This window comes from Anomaloglossus baeobatrachus, chromosome 7 (assembly GCF_048569485.1).
Source record: "Anomaloglossus baeobatrachus isolate aAnoBae1 chromosome 7, aAnoBae1.hap1, whole genome shotgun sequence".
In the NCBI taxonomy this organism is placed as follows: Eukaryota; Metazoa; Chordata; class Amphibia; order Anura; family Aromobatidae; genus Anomaloglossus; species Anomaloglossus baeobatrachus.
Genome location: NC_134359.1, coordinates 176,102,490 through 176,117,220, shown reverse-complemented (window position 1 = coordinate 176,117,220; position 14,731 = coordinate 176,102,490).

Genomic DNA, 14,731 nt, shown 5'->3' with positions numbered 1-14,731 from the left:
CTGACGCTGGGGGGCGCTATTCACTTATTTCTGCCTGCTGTTTATAAACGGCAGATTAGAATAAGGCTACATTCACACGACCGATCCGTTTTTTGCGGTTTGCAAAAAACGGTCCGTTTTTTTCACGGGTGCATCCATGTGGCATCCGTTTCCGTTCCGTATTGTTAGGTCCGGGTGGTGGATCCACTGGGCCGTGCACCCCACCGGAGGCCTGGGTGCACGTTAGCTGGAGCACTAGCATGGCAGAGACTGCATCCCACAGGGGACAGGTAGAACAGTCACTGGGGCTTCAGAGTTCCTGGTGTGAGACTGTGACCGGGGTTATCTATGACGGCCGGTATGTCTCGCCCCGGTTGTGCTCCCTCCATGTATAGAAAGCAACTCCACTCCAGGGTTAATCCTGTTCCCTGCAGGCTAAAGGAGGGTTAAAAGGAAACAGGAACATGGGCGTGGGGCCCTAGTGTGAGGGAGTGAACACAACTCCCTGAGTTTCTGCCGGAGAAACACATGTATGCTGTTTTTGGACTTTTGGTTTGTGCAATAAAGCGTGTGCTGTGACCATTGGTGCCTGGATCCCGTGTCTTCTGCCGCGCAGCCGACCACGCTACCTCACAGATGGTGGAGAATGCGGGCATGCCAGCCCGGTGAGGTGTAGCATCCATCCCTGGTGACCCGGTAGCACATGTCCTGGATTCGAGCGGCTATACTACAGCCCAAACCCGGCGACGCCATGGAGGACATACTAAAGCAGCTGGCTCAGGCTAATGCACAGCAACAACAGGCTAATGCACAGCAGCAACAGACCAATGCACACCTGCTCCGGTCGTTGGATCGTCAGCAGCAATCCTTGCAATTGCAGGAAAAAAGGCACCAAGAACGGATGGTTCTCCTGGCCAAGTTGATCCGTGCCGGACCGGCAGCAACAACCCCGGGACCGGCTGACGACGGCAGCGTCCGGAAAGTGGTGAGACAAGCGTTGCAAAAAATGACCCCGGGGGATGATGTGGAGGCGTTCCTGGCGGTGTTTGAGCGGGTGGCCGAGCGGGAAAAGCTGCCGACACCCTAGTGGGCTGAGGTATTGTCGCCCTATCTGAAGGGGGAGCCCCAAAAAGCGTACCTGGACCTCTGTACCGAGGACGCCATAGAATATGCGACCCTGAAAGCCGAAATACTTGCTCGGTTGGGGGTGAATACCTATGTACGGGCTCAGCGGGTAAATCAGTGGTTCTATGAGGAAGTCAAACCCGTACGCTCCCAGGCCTATGACTTGTTGCATCTGGTAAAGAAGTGGTTGCAGCCTGACACTCTGAGCCCTGCGCAAATGGTGGAAAGGGTAGTGGTTGATCGCTTTGTGCGCACTTTACCCGTCACCATTCAACGGTGGGTAGGACAGGGCGACCCAAGTACCCTGGACCAATTAGTGTGCCTGGTGGAGCAGCATGTGGCTACGCAGGACTTGATACGGGACACTGAGACTTTGCGTGCCGCCCGTCGGTCCGGCCCCTCCAAGACTCGGGCCAAGGATCCACCGCTGATACCGGTGCGGGAGGCCGCTACCGTCCCGTCTGAGGCCGCGCCCGCCGTCCCTGAGGTCCGGAAGGCTATGTACCCTAAACGACAACTCGTCAAGGGGGTTTCCTTCCCTATTAGATGTTGGCGGTGCCAGCGGGTGGGACATGTGGAAGCCCAGTGTCCACTCACCACAGAGCCCATGGATTGTGGGGTTACCCGGCGGGGTTCAATGTATGCTCAGGCGGTGTGTACCGCGGACCTTGTCTCCCCGGAGACTGAGCCCCACTTGTGCCAAATACAGGTTAATGGATGTCCGGTTACAGGCTTGTTGGATTCCGGAAGCTTAGTGACCCTTGTGCGATCAACCCTAAGGGCTGAAGTAAAGGCCACAGGACGTACCGTGGGGGTGGTTTGCATACATGGGGACAGCCGAGACTATCCCACGGGGATTGTCACCATCACAGCACCCTGCGGTCAGGTGCAACATGAGGTGGGACTTATTAACACTCTTCCCTATGACGTGATCCTAGGAAGGGATCTGCCGTATTTTTGGACTCTATGGAAGGGGCCTCCTAAGTCCCCTCAGGTATTGGACAGTCCGGGACCTGAGCCCGACAATCCCGAATCCGGGACGCCTGCCGTAGGGGTCCCCATGATAGGGACAGAATGTGAACCCGATAGGTCGCCCCTAGAGGTATTGGCAGGAGAGGCTGAGATGGTCGAGCCCATCCCGGAGTTGGAGGCGTCCCCGGATACGTTTGGGACAGCCCAACTCCAGGACCCTACATTAATACATGCCCGGAGTCGGGTGACAGTGGTTGACGGGGTGGCACAGCTGCCCGGTGCCCAGGTAAGGTACCCCCATTTCGCTCTTAAGCAGGATTTACTCTACCGGGTAGATGAAATACGGGGCGTGGGGGTAGAGCAGTTGGTGGTGCCCCAGCCATATCGCCGGCGGGTCCTCGACTTGGCTCATAAACATCTGATGAGTGGCCACCTAGGGGTCAAGAAAACGCAGGAGCGAATATTGCAAAGGTTCTATTGGCCCGGGGTCTTTGGGGAGGTAAAACGGTTCTGCGAAACCTGCCCGGAGTGTCAGCTTACCGCACCCCTGGCCCACTTTCGCAGTCCGTTGGTACCGTTACCCATTATAGAAGTCCCTTTTGAACGGATAGGGATGGATCTGGTGGGGCCCCTCGTAAAGTCTGCTCGAGGGCACCAACACATCCTAGTGATCGTTGACTATGCCACCCGGTATTCAGAGGCGATACCTCTCAGACATACTGCAGCGAAGCTTATAGCTCGGGAGTTGTTTGCTGTGTTCTGCCGGGTGGGGTTGCCCAAGGAGATCCTTACGGATCAGGGGACCCCATTCATGTCTAAAGTGACCAAAGAGCTATGCCGGCTACTCCAGATCAAGCAGTTGCGTACGTCTGTGTATCATCCTCAAACGGACGGTTTAGTGGAGCGATTCAATAAAACCCTGAAAACCATGCTCAAAAGGGTGATTTCCAAAGACGGGAAAGACTGGGATATGATGCTTCCCTATTTGATGTTTGCCATCCGAGAGGTGCCACAGGCATCCACGGGGTTTTCGCCTTTTGAGTTGTTATACGGGCGACATCCCCGGGGATTGTTGGACCTGGCAAAGGAAACATGGGAGCAGGAGCCCACCCCCCATAAAAGTGTGATTGAACACATTTTAGGAATGCAGAACCGCATAAGCGCGGTCATGCCAATTGTGAAGGAGCATTTGCAGGAGGCTCAGGCCGCGCAAAGCGGCCGCTACAATAGACAAGCCACCGTGCGGACCTTTAAACCCGGGGATCGGGTGTTGGTATTGATCCCCATGGCGGAGAGTAAATTCCTGGCTCAGTGGCAAGGCCCCTACGAGATAAAGGAAAGAATCGGGGTGGTCAACTATAAGGTATTGCAGCCAGGTAGGCGGAAACCTGAACAAATATACCATGTCAACCTGTTAAAACCTTGGCAGGAACGGGAAAGCCTGATGGTTGACTTATCCCCCATCTCCCTCCTCTTCGGGTCGTTCAAACCCGGCTCCAGCGACCTCCGGAGAGGACGAACCGGAAGTAAGGATTGGAGAAGGAGGGGCGTGGCCTGGACGGCAATGTGAAGAGACGTGTTTGTGGAGCTCTCCTGCAAACTCCCTTGATAAATCCCTGAATACCGCTGTTATCACTGCCTCAGCCGGCTGTCAGGAAGATAAGGTGGTGAGGACTTGTCTGGGGTGAGTCTGGTGGATGCAGAGTGCCATGGTCCGTCACAGGCAAAAAGATAATGGAGGCGGGAAAGTCCCCAGCTCTCAAGATGGTGCCATGATAAGGCAGGAAGCTGAGAAAGTTAATGCAGCCTGTCAGGAGAGGATGCAGGTCGCGGCAAGGCTGGAGAAATTTGCCTGGACTTCAGAGAAATCACTTCAGCATACAGATAACAGAGGTGAGGAGGGAGAAGACAATGCCAGCTCTGATGAGATGGGGGATGGTGAAAAGCAGCAAGATAATACAGAAGTGGAGGAAGCACATAGTGCACAGGAGGCTCCAGAAAACCCCACTTTAAAGGACATTTTTGCAGTGGTGTCTTTTTGTAAAACAGCTCTGACTACCCTGACGAAGTAAGTTAAGGGATTACAGGCAGAGGTTGCTGACATCAAGAAAGACCTCAAGAAAGCCGATCTGAGAACAACGGCTGTAGAGGAGAGAGTGGGGATAACAGGATCATATTACAAAACTACAAAAGTCTGAAAAAACATTTGCACAGCAGATAGCTGAAATCGTGGCAAAAAATGATGATTTAGAGAACCGCTCTAGAAGAAATAACATCCGAATTGTCGGCATCCCTGAGAAAGCGGAAGGAAGAAACCCCACTGAATATGTAGAAGACTGGCTCAGGGGGAAAATGGGTGCTAATGTCTTATCCAAGCTCTATGCCGTGGAACGTGCACACAGAGTCCCGATGCAGCCACAACCAGCAGGCAGGGGCCCTCGCACTATGCTAGCCAAGCTCCTCAACTACAGGGACAGGGACACTATACTGCGAAAGGCAAGAGACATGGAGATCTTATGATTGACGGCCAGAGAATTTCCATATACCTGGACTACTCCATTTCTGTTCAAAAGCTACGTATGACTTTTACAGGAGTAAAGAGGCGCCTGCGAGAGATGGGGGTGCAATACTCAATGATGTTCCCGGCAAAGCTAAGAGTGACGGCGTTGGAGCGGGTGCACTTTTTTACAACTCCAGAGGAAGCCATGCAGTGGTTGGACGCAAACGAAAAGCGGATCCGTTTGAAGGAATGAGCTGACTGTCTGAATCTGCAGTGTGTTGGAGAAGGCCGGCTGAGGCTCTACAACATCCTTAGGAGCTTACAGGGGACCCTTCTTGTTTTTTCTTTTTTTTTCTCCTTCCCTTTTGGATTGAGGTAGTATGCAGGGGGAATGCGAAGGGTTTGATGTGAGCTTCGCAGGACATGGGGACTGCCTAATTAGGCGCGGTGGTAGTATTTACAATTTGAGATTCCAGTTTAATTACTGTTCGCCATTTTACTGTTATATTGGTTGAGTGGAATATGATTATACATAGAAAGGGGGGGAGTGAAGAATTGTTGGAAAAGGGACGAGTTTTAAAATGTGTCTAAGAGGGGAAGGCGAGGGAGGTAGGGGGGAATTTAGTAGGGATTATGGACCAGGTTTGGAAAACCCGATGCTTCACGGGAGTACTCGAAAACACGAAGTGGTGGGGAGTAGGAGGGGAGGGGAGCAGGGGGGGAGGGGGGAAAGGGGTAGGGTAGAGGCAGCATGGGGAGATACTACAAGGTTTGATGGTTTTACTGGGTGGGATAATGGGGGATAGAATTAAGGTGTTGAGTTGGAATATTAGAGGGTTATCAGATAGGTCTAGGAGAGCGGCATTAATTAAATATGTTCAAGACCAGAACCCGTCAGTAATATGTCTACTAGAAACGCATCTAACAAAGGAGACAACACATGTTTTAAATAGGAGATGGGTGCAGAAGGCCTATCACTCCACCTTTTCCAACTATGCAAGGGGTGTATCACTGCTGATCCATAACTCTGTGCAATATGAAGAGATAGAAGTGTATGTGGATAAAGAGGGACAGTGTGTGGCCGTCAAGTGTAAAATATTTGGCAGACTCATGTGTATAGCTGCAATATATATACCACCTCCATATAAGTGCACCAAACTAAGGGAGATAAGGGAGTTCTCTGAGAAGGGGGGAGTAATCCCTTTTTTACTGGTGCGGGACTTCAATAATGTGATAGACCTGTACTGGGATAGGAGTAGTAGACCTCCAGGTATCCAGGATAGTTGTATGACTTCGTTTGGCACTCTTATTGGGGAACTTGGAATGGTAGATGCCTGGCGAGTGAGGAATGGGAGGGTATCCTGCTTCTCTTGTTATTCGGCTTCACATAACACTCTGTCCCGCATTGACATGGCTCTAGCTAGTGATCTGATGGATGCAATGATAAGCGACGTGCAATATCTGACAAGAGTGATTTCAGATCATAGCCCAATTCTAGTATCCATACGACGGGGGACCCTGACAGGGGGAAGGAGGGGAGAGTGGAAGCTTCATCCAGCATGGATCCGTCATATTAATATGGGGAATATAGAACGGGATCTTGGGGATTTCTTTATCCACAACGAGGGTAGCACTGGTCCGCTGGTGGTATGGGATGCGATGAAGGCATACCTCAGGGGGCTCCTGTTCAGGGATATCTGTAAACGTAAAACACAGACGAGGCAGGATGAGAAAGATAGCCTGGAGGCCTTAGATAAGGCAGAGCTGGAAGCAATCCGGAGTACTACTACGGACGCGAAGCAAAATCTTAGGCAGGCGCATGAACAGGTTAATAAGATGCTTTTGGAGAAGGCGGTAAGGAAGCAGGCATTCCAAAAATTGCATTTTTATGAGGAGGGGGAAAAAGTTGGTCATCTATTATCGGTCATAGCTGCAGCTCAAAGGAGTAGTTCATTTGTGCATGGTATGGACACGGTGGAGGGGACACAGGTCACTGAGGTTGAGGAGATCCTTGGGGTCTTTAAAGATTTCTATCGCACGCTATATTCTTCTAGCGAAGAGATGAGGGTGGAAGAGGTGGACTCATTTCTTGAGCGAGGTGAGCTTCCGGTGTTGTCTGTGGCGGATAGAGATAAACTGGAGTTGTTTCGCCCGGGGACCAGGGGTACTCAGATCCGGGCCACAGAGTCACTTCTGTGGGTATCACGGCAGCGTGACCCGGTCTGTGATCCCAGGCTCCACAGTAAAAGGGGTTTTGTTAGGGGAGATTGTCCGTGACGCCACCCACGGTTGTGGTGATGGTGGAACACCACCGCTGCTCTAGAAGGGGATCCCGGGAGCGATGACAGGGAGCAGCGTAGTTGTTATGTCCCCTCCGTGGGTAGGGGGGTTGGTTGTCCCGGGGCCCGATGATGGGGTAAGCAGGGGGCCGCAGGGCGCAGTGCTGCAGTGCAGTGCCCGAGGGCACGAGTGTACTCACAATAAAGTCACACGGAGTCACTGGTGAACTAAGAATTGCCGGTGTCCGAGGCCTCTGGTACGGGGGTGTTTGTATCCCACACACGGTGCAGCAGCCCTGGTTGTTCTTTCCCTGCAGCAAGTGTCTTTTTCTCCTCTCTCTCTTCCTCTTTCTCCTCAGCCGGGGACGGGGAATCACTCCCCTGTAGTGATCCGGGAACCCAGGTACCGAGGGGCCACTGCCCGGCTCCGGCTACCTGTTCTGGCCCCTTCCTCACTACGGCCTGCCCCGGCCCTCTTGGAGAACCCTTCACTCCCAGCCGGGAGCTACACTTCAGACCTCCGTCCTGTCTGCTCTCCACACTCTGTCTGCTCCAGCCCCTCCCCTCTCCTCTGCCTTTCCCTTACACTGGGGGCTGTGCTTTGTCATGCTGCACCGTGTGAGATCATATTACCAAGGAGGATTAACTCTTTATGTGACACCCTGGCTGTGCCAGGGCGTCACACACCCCCTTGGTAAAACACGGCCCGTCCTCGGGCCGGCTAGGCACCGACATTTTATTAAACTGGAAAAGATAAAACATCAAACATTTTCAATCCTCCCAAAACGGGATGCACATCACTTTGACATTGCAGTAACAGTCCAACACTTTTAATAATAACAGGGTAACGGTTCCTTCAGTCACCCACCCAAACAACCTAGCCTTGGTGCTGCCCCTAAAACCCAGGCAGCACCCCTTGACCCCAGTCCAGACACGGTTCCAGATTGGTCAACGGGACCGGTACTTTGCTGCCGTTGCGGCCGGGCGGACTGCCGGAGCCGTCGTCATCTCCGTCGCGGCCGGGCGGACTGCCGGGGCCGGTGGCAGGGTGGTGACAAAGGTGAGGCCTGGGGACCCCAGGTCTGGGTCCTCCCCAACAGGCGCTGCGGGCTCCGCTACCGGTAACAGGGGTAACTGCTCGGTGCATCGCTGCGGCGGCCTCTTCCAGGAACCAAATGCTGGCAGAGTCCTGGCGTCCCTGCTTCCACAGTCATTGTCACATAAGCTGCGGTTCCTTTCTACTGCTCCCCCTTGGTACTCGGGAGCAGTCCTTCCAGCAACTTTTAAAGTTTCCCTTTCGCTTCCGGTCCTCCGGAGCTTCACTTCCGCCCGCGTTCTCGGGGGGGCGGAGCCTCTTTTTCGCGCCCAACGCTTGGGGAAGAAGGTGCTGGGCGGGAGATTTTCGCGCCCAAAATGGCGGCAAAGATGGTGACTTTAAGATTTTTGCAGCGGATCACCGCTGACAGTCCAGAATAAGGCGCACTTCCTCCAGATAACTGGATGGGTTCGATCCTGTTCGTGACGCCAAATGTTTCGCCCGGGGACCAGGGGTACTCAGATCCGGGCCACAGAGTCACTTCTGTGGGTATCACGGCAGCGTGACCCGGTCTGTGATCCCAGGCTCCACAGTAAAAGGGGTTTTGTTAGGGGAGATTGTCCGTGACGCCACCCACGGTTGTGGTGATGGTGGAACACCACCGCTGCTCTAGAAGGGGATCCCGGGAGCGATGACAGGGAGCAGCGTAGTTGTTATGTCCCCTCCGTGGGTAGGGGGGTTGGTTGTCCCGGGGCCCGATGATGGGGTAAGCAGGGGGCCGCAGGGCGCAGTGCTGCAGTGCAGTGCCCGAGGGCACGAGTGTACTCACAATAAAGTCACACGGAGTCACTGGTGAACTAAGAATTGCCGGTGTCCGAGGCCTCTGGTACGGGGGTGTTTGTATCCCACACACGGTGCAGCAGCCCTGGTTGTTCTTTCCCTGCAGCAAGTGTCTTTTTCTCCTCTCTCTCTTCCTCTTTCTCCTCAGCCGGGGACGGGGAATCACTCCCCTGTAGTGATCCGGGAACCCAGGTACCGAGGGGCCACTGCCCGGCTCCGGCTACCTGTTCTGGCCCCTTCCTCACTACGGCCTGCCCCGGCCCTCTTGGAGAACCCTTCACTCCCAGCCGGGAGCTACACTTCAGACCTCCGTCCTGTCTGCTCTCCACACTCTGTCTGCTCCAGCCCCTCCCCTCTCCTCTGCCTTTCCCTTACACTGGGGGCTGTGCTTTGTCATGCTGCACCGTGTGAGATCATATTACCAAGGAGGATTAACTCTTTATGTGACACCCTGGCTGTGCCAGGGCGTCACAGAGTCACCTATTACTATTGATGAACTGGAGGGCGCTCTGCATGGCATGAGCAATGACAAGGCACCGGGAGCAGACGGGCTACCAGTTGAAATTTATAAACAGTTAGAAGAAATCCTATTACCCAAACTATTGAAAGTCTTTGAGGTGGCGGAGGGGGAGGGTGTATTGCCTGAATCTATGAGAGAAGCAATAATAGTAGTAATTCCTAAGGAGGATAAAAATCCGAGGCTTCCAGACTCATATAGACCCATCTCGTTATTAACAGCGGACGTGAAGCTTCTGGCTAAGGTGTTGTCAAACCGGCTGACTGGAGTTATATCTAACCTAATCCATATGGACCAATCAGGGTTCATGGCCAATAGGTCAACAGCTGCTAATATCAGGAGATTGTACCTTAGTCTACAGTTGCCGCCTGACAACCCTGGCCGGAGGGTGATCGCTTCGCTAGATGCCCAGAAAGCGTTCGATAGTGTTGAGTGGGGGTATCTGTGGAAAGTGTTGCAGCATATGGGTTTTGGCCCAAGGTTTGTAAAGTGGGTGCAGCTGTTGTATAATAGGCCTACTGCTAAAGTTAGAGTTAACGGTATGACCTCCTCAGCGTTTGAGTTGCACCGGGGAACGAGGCAGGGCTGCCCACTATCGCCGCTCCTATTTGCTATTGCAATAGAGCCTCTGGCGGCGGCCATTAGGAAAACAAAGGAGATCCATGGATTTAAGTATGGGCATTTAGAGGAGAAAATAGCTCTTTATGCTGACGATTTATTACTTTTCTTGGGGGATCCATCAGCCTCATTGGATCATGCCATGCAGATAATAGAGAAATTTGGAGAAGTTTCGGGACTGACCATTAATTGGTCTAAATCGAGCCTCTTTAAAGTGGATGGGGAAGTAGCCTGGACAAATGAGGATACTGGGGCTAACAAATTGAAGAATGTGGACGAATTTAAATATCTAGGTATCCAGATATCTCTGCCAGTAGAAAAATACATACAGGTGAACTTATGGCCTCTCCTTAAAAAATTGAGAGCCAAGGTGGATGCCTGGAACAAGCTACATTTGTCAGTTGTTGGAAGGGTTAATTTGCTAAAGATGGTAGTAATGCTTAAACTCCTATACATACTGCACAATGCCCCTGTTTGTATTTCAAGGAAAAGATTTAAAGGGATAAACTCGCTGTTTAGGGACCTGCTGTGGGGTAAAAAGCAGCCTAGGGTGCGATTAGAGACTTTACAAAGGCCGAAGGATGAGGGGGGTCTAGCAATCCCAAATCCGGAATTGTATTATATAGCGGCGCAATGTCAACACCTCAGGGGTTGGTCTGATCGAGAGAAAGATGGGGGCATTAAAGAAGTACTGGAATACATAGTGGGTAGAAGTCCATTGGTAATGGGACTAGAGGATGGTGCGGTGGGGCTCCTGGGTAGAACATCTCCTACAATGGCACTTATAAATAAGACCTGGGATAGGCTGAAAAGGGTGAGAGGGGTGACCCGGTTAACTAAGTTTACACCTATCTGGGATAACAGTAATCTCCCGGAGATTCAGAAAATGGGGAATATTGAGGAGTGGAGACGCAAGGGTGTGATATACATGCATCAGATATTGGACGGAGGAATTGTGAAATCGTTCCCACAGTTACAGAGTGAGTTTCAGTTACCGGCGTCCGGCTGGCTCCACTACAGACAATTAAAACATGCGATTGCAGCCCAAGCGGCTAAACGAAGTGTGGCCATACAGACTGACCTGGTACTGGAGTATGTGTGTAAGGGCGGAGGAAGCACTAAAGGGATCATTTCTGGCACGTATAAAGATATACTACATACCTTTCTTTTAGACTACCCAATTAAAACTAAATCTAAATGGGAGGAGGAAGTTGGGCCGATAACGGAGGAGGTGTGGGAGAGTATCTTAGAGTATATCCCTAAACTTTCCATGAGCGAACCAGCCAGACTGTCTCACCTATACGTGATTCACCGGGTATATAGGTCTCCTTTACTGATGTTTAAAATGGGGTTGAAAAGGAATTCGGAGTGTCCAAGGTGTCAGGGATCTGACGCAGGTATTTTTCACATGATGTGGTCTTGTCCGAGACTGGTCTCCTTTTGGACTAAGGTTATCCACAAGATAGGAAGAACATATGGGTGTGTCCTCCCCAGGGAACCAGTGATATGCCTATTGGGATATGTTGAGGAGCTTGGGGTGGAAAATACTATGAAAATTGTCATTGCTAGGCTGCTGTATGCGGCAAGAAAGCTAATCGCCAGGTCCTGGATTAAAAAAGACCCCCCGACCAGGGGAGAGTACATTAAAAGGGTGAAGTGTATTCTTCAGCTGGAACGGGGAGTGTATGAAAGAAGGGGGAATGTTAAAATGTTTGAGAAGCTATGGTCTCCTTGGCTGCAATGCGAATAAGACGAGTGATGGACCAATAAACTGGACTGGGACCGGGATAGCCGTCTGAGACCTCTGATGTGTATGTTTTGTTTTATTTGTGTTACTAGTTGTTCCTCTTGCACAACGGGATGGTTGCTATACTACAGTTGAAGGGTATCCTAAGTGTGTACTAAATGGGATGTAGTATCGGGGAGAAGTGTTGCTGCCGGGTTGGGGGAGGGGGCGGGAGGGGGAGTTAAAGGGGTAATAGAGGTGATAAATTTAATTTGGATGCCGATTTGTTATTCTGTTGTATGTATTCTGTTTTAATAAAAAAGTATCTGATTTAAAAAAAAAGGATTGGAGAAGCCCTCACCAAGCAACAGAGGCGAGAGGCCAGATGGCTGGTTCAGCAGAACCCCGATGTCTTCTCCGAGCTGCCTGGTAGGACCAGTCTGATACGACATGACATTGTCACCGAGCCTCACCTGAAGGTACGCCTGAAGCCATACCGGGTACCGGAGGCTCGAAGACAAGCCATATCAGAGGAAGTGAAGACAATGCTACGCCTGGGGGTCATCGAAAAATCCCGGAGTGAATGGTCTAGTCCCATTGTCCTAATACCAAAACCCGATGGCTCCTTAAGGTTCTGCAATGACTTTAGGAGATTGAACGAAATATCCAAGTTCGATCTCTACCCCATGCCCCGGGTGGATGAGCTGATTGATAGGCTGGGACAGGCGCGATATTTCACCACGCTCGACCTGACCAAGGGGTACTGGCAGGTGCCACTGACGGAGTCCGCCAAGGAGAAAACCGCTTTTGTTACGCCGGAGGGTCTCTTCGACTATGTTGTCTTGCCTTTTGGGTTACATGGCGCTCCGGCCACGTTCCAGAGGTTGATGGACTTGGTGCTGGAACCCCACCAGGCGTATGCATCAGCGTACCTTGATGACATCATTATTTACAGCTCTGAGTGGCAGACCCACTTGGAACAGGTACAAGCGGTGGTGAACGCGCTCCGAACAGCCAGATTGACAGCCAATCCCAAGAAATGTGCGTTGGGTCTCACGGAAGCCCGCTACTTGGGCTACGTAATAGGCCAAGGAGTGATTAAGCCCCAAATTAACAAAGTTGAGGCGATCCAGAAGTGGCCTAGACCCCTGACCACGAAGCAAGTTAGGGCCTTCCTGGGTATCGTGGGGTACTACAGGAGGTTTGTAAAAAATTTTGCGGGACTATCAGCCCCCTTGACGGACCTTCTCAAAGGCAAGAAGTCCGTCATGGTGCGCTGGACTCCGCAGGCTGAGGACTCCTTCCGGGCCCTGAAGGGGGTCCTGTGCGGACAGCCCGTTCTTGTCAACCCTGATTTCCGGAAGGAGTTCATAGTACAGACTGACGCCTCTGAGGTCAGCCTGGGGGCAGTGCTGTCTCAGGTGGTTCAGGGGGAGGAACACCCCGTCACCTTCTTAAGTAGGAAGCTCACCCCTCCCGAGCGGAATTATAGCGTAGTGGAGAAGGAGTGCCTGGCGATCAAGTGGGCCTTGGAGTCCCTACGCTATTACCTGCTGGGACGACAGTTTCGCTTGGTGACTGATCACTCTCCGCTGGTCTGGATGAGGTCCGCCAAGGAACGGAATGCCCGGGTTACCCGGTGGTTCCTTTCTCTGCAGAACTTCTGGTTTACGGTTGAACACCGGGCTGGTAGGTTGCAGGGCAACGCCGATGCCTTGTCCCGAGGCCTGTGTTTGATGGCGGGAGTTCAACCCCGCGCGCTTGAACTGAGGGGGGGGGGTATGTGAGACTGTGACCGGGGTTATCTATGACGGCCGGTATGTCTCGCCCCGGTTGTGCTCCCTCCATGTATAGAAAGCAACTCCACTCCAGGGTTAATCCTGTTCCCTGCAGGCTAAAGGAGGGTTAAAAGGAAACAGGAACATGGGCGTGGGGCCCTAGTGTGAGGGAGTGAACACAACTCCCTGAGTTTCTGCCGAAGAAACAAATGTATGCTGTTTTTGGACTTTTGGTTTGTGCAATAAAGCGTGTGCTGTGACCATTGGTGCCTGGATCCCGTGTCTTCTGCCGCGCAGCCGACCACGCTACCTCACACTGGAGACAGTGCAGGAATCCGGCACAGGTGCCGGGTAGGAATGTCAGGCAATAGTATGATCACAGGACATGGCACAAGGGGGACCTAAGCACCTAGCTTTCAAGACAAGGCTTACAAGACATGTTGATCAGGCCCCACCCACATGGCAAGGCCAGTCTTATATACCCAGCACAGCCTCATGTCATTTCCTGCTTCAGCAGTGCTGGGCCCATAAGACCAGGTGAGTGGGCGCGGCCCGACCCTATACAGAAGCATGAGTCAGACACATGAGAGTGGGGACAGTACACAGGAAAGCACGAGCGGGAGCGGCAGCCATGACCGGTGGACACGTGGACCGGATCAGTGGGTAATGAGCGGTGCTGTGCAGGTGCGACCGGATCAGTGGGTAAGGAGCGGTGCCGAGGCATCGGGAGCGTAACACGTATACGGTCCATTTGTCATCCGTGTGCCTTCCGTTTTTTTGGCATACTGCCAAAAAACTGAAGGAGAGAAAATACATAAATATACCCACGATCCATAGCTTCAACCTACATGAGGCGGTTACATGTTCACTCCAGTGCCATTTTCTACTGCTTTTCACACTCCGGTGATTTTCCTGTGCTTGTACACTTCATATCAGTCTTTTCTGTCATTATAATGGCAGAAAGACACATAATGTCCCACTCTCCTGCATTTTGTAATTTTGCACCCTTTGGTGCCTTTCATGTGGCACTAAAGGGTGCTTAGCCTTGTATTTACCAAAATAAATAAATAAATTTAAAAAAAAAAATGACGTGGGGTTTCTCCTATTTTTGTAGCCAGCTAGGGTAAAGCAGACGGCTGCAGCCTGCAGACCACAGCTGGCAGCTTCACCTTGGCTGGTAATCCAAAACTGAGGGCACCCCACGCTGTTATTTTAAATTAAATAAATAATTTTAAAAAAAAAACAACCCACGTAGGGGTCCCCCCAAAATTGGACCACCAGCCAAGGTAAAGCAGACAGCTGGGGTCTGATACTCTCAGACTAAAAAACTGTGGAAATAGAAAGCGCAATAGGGTCTTACC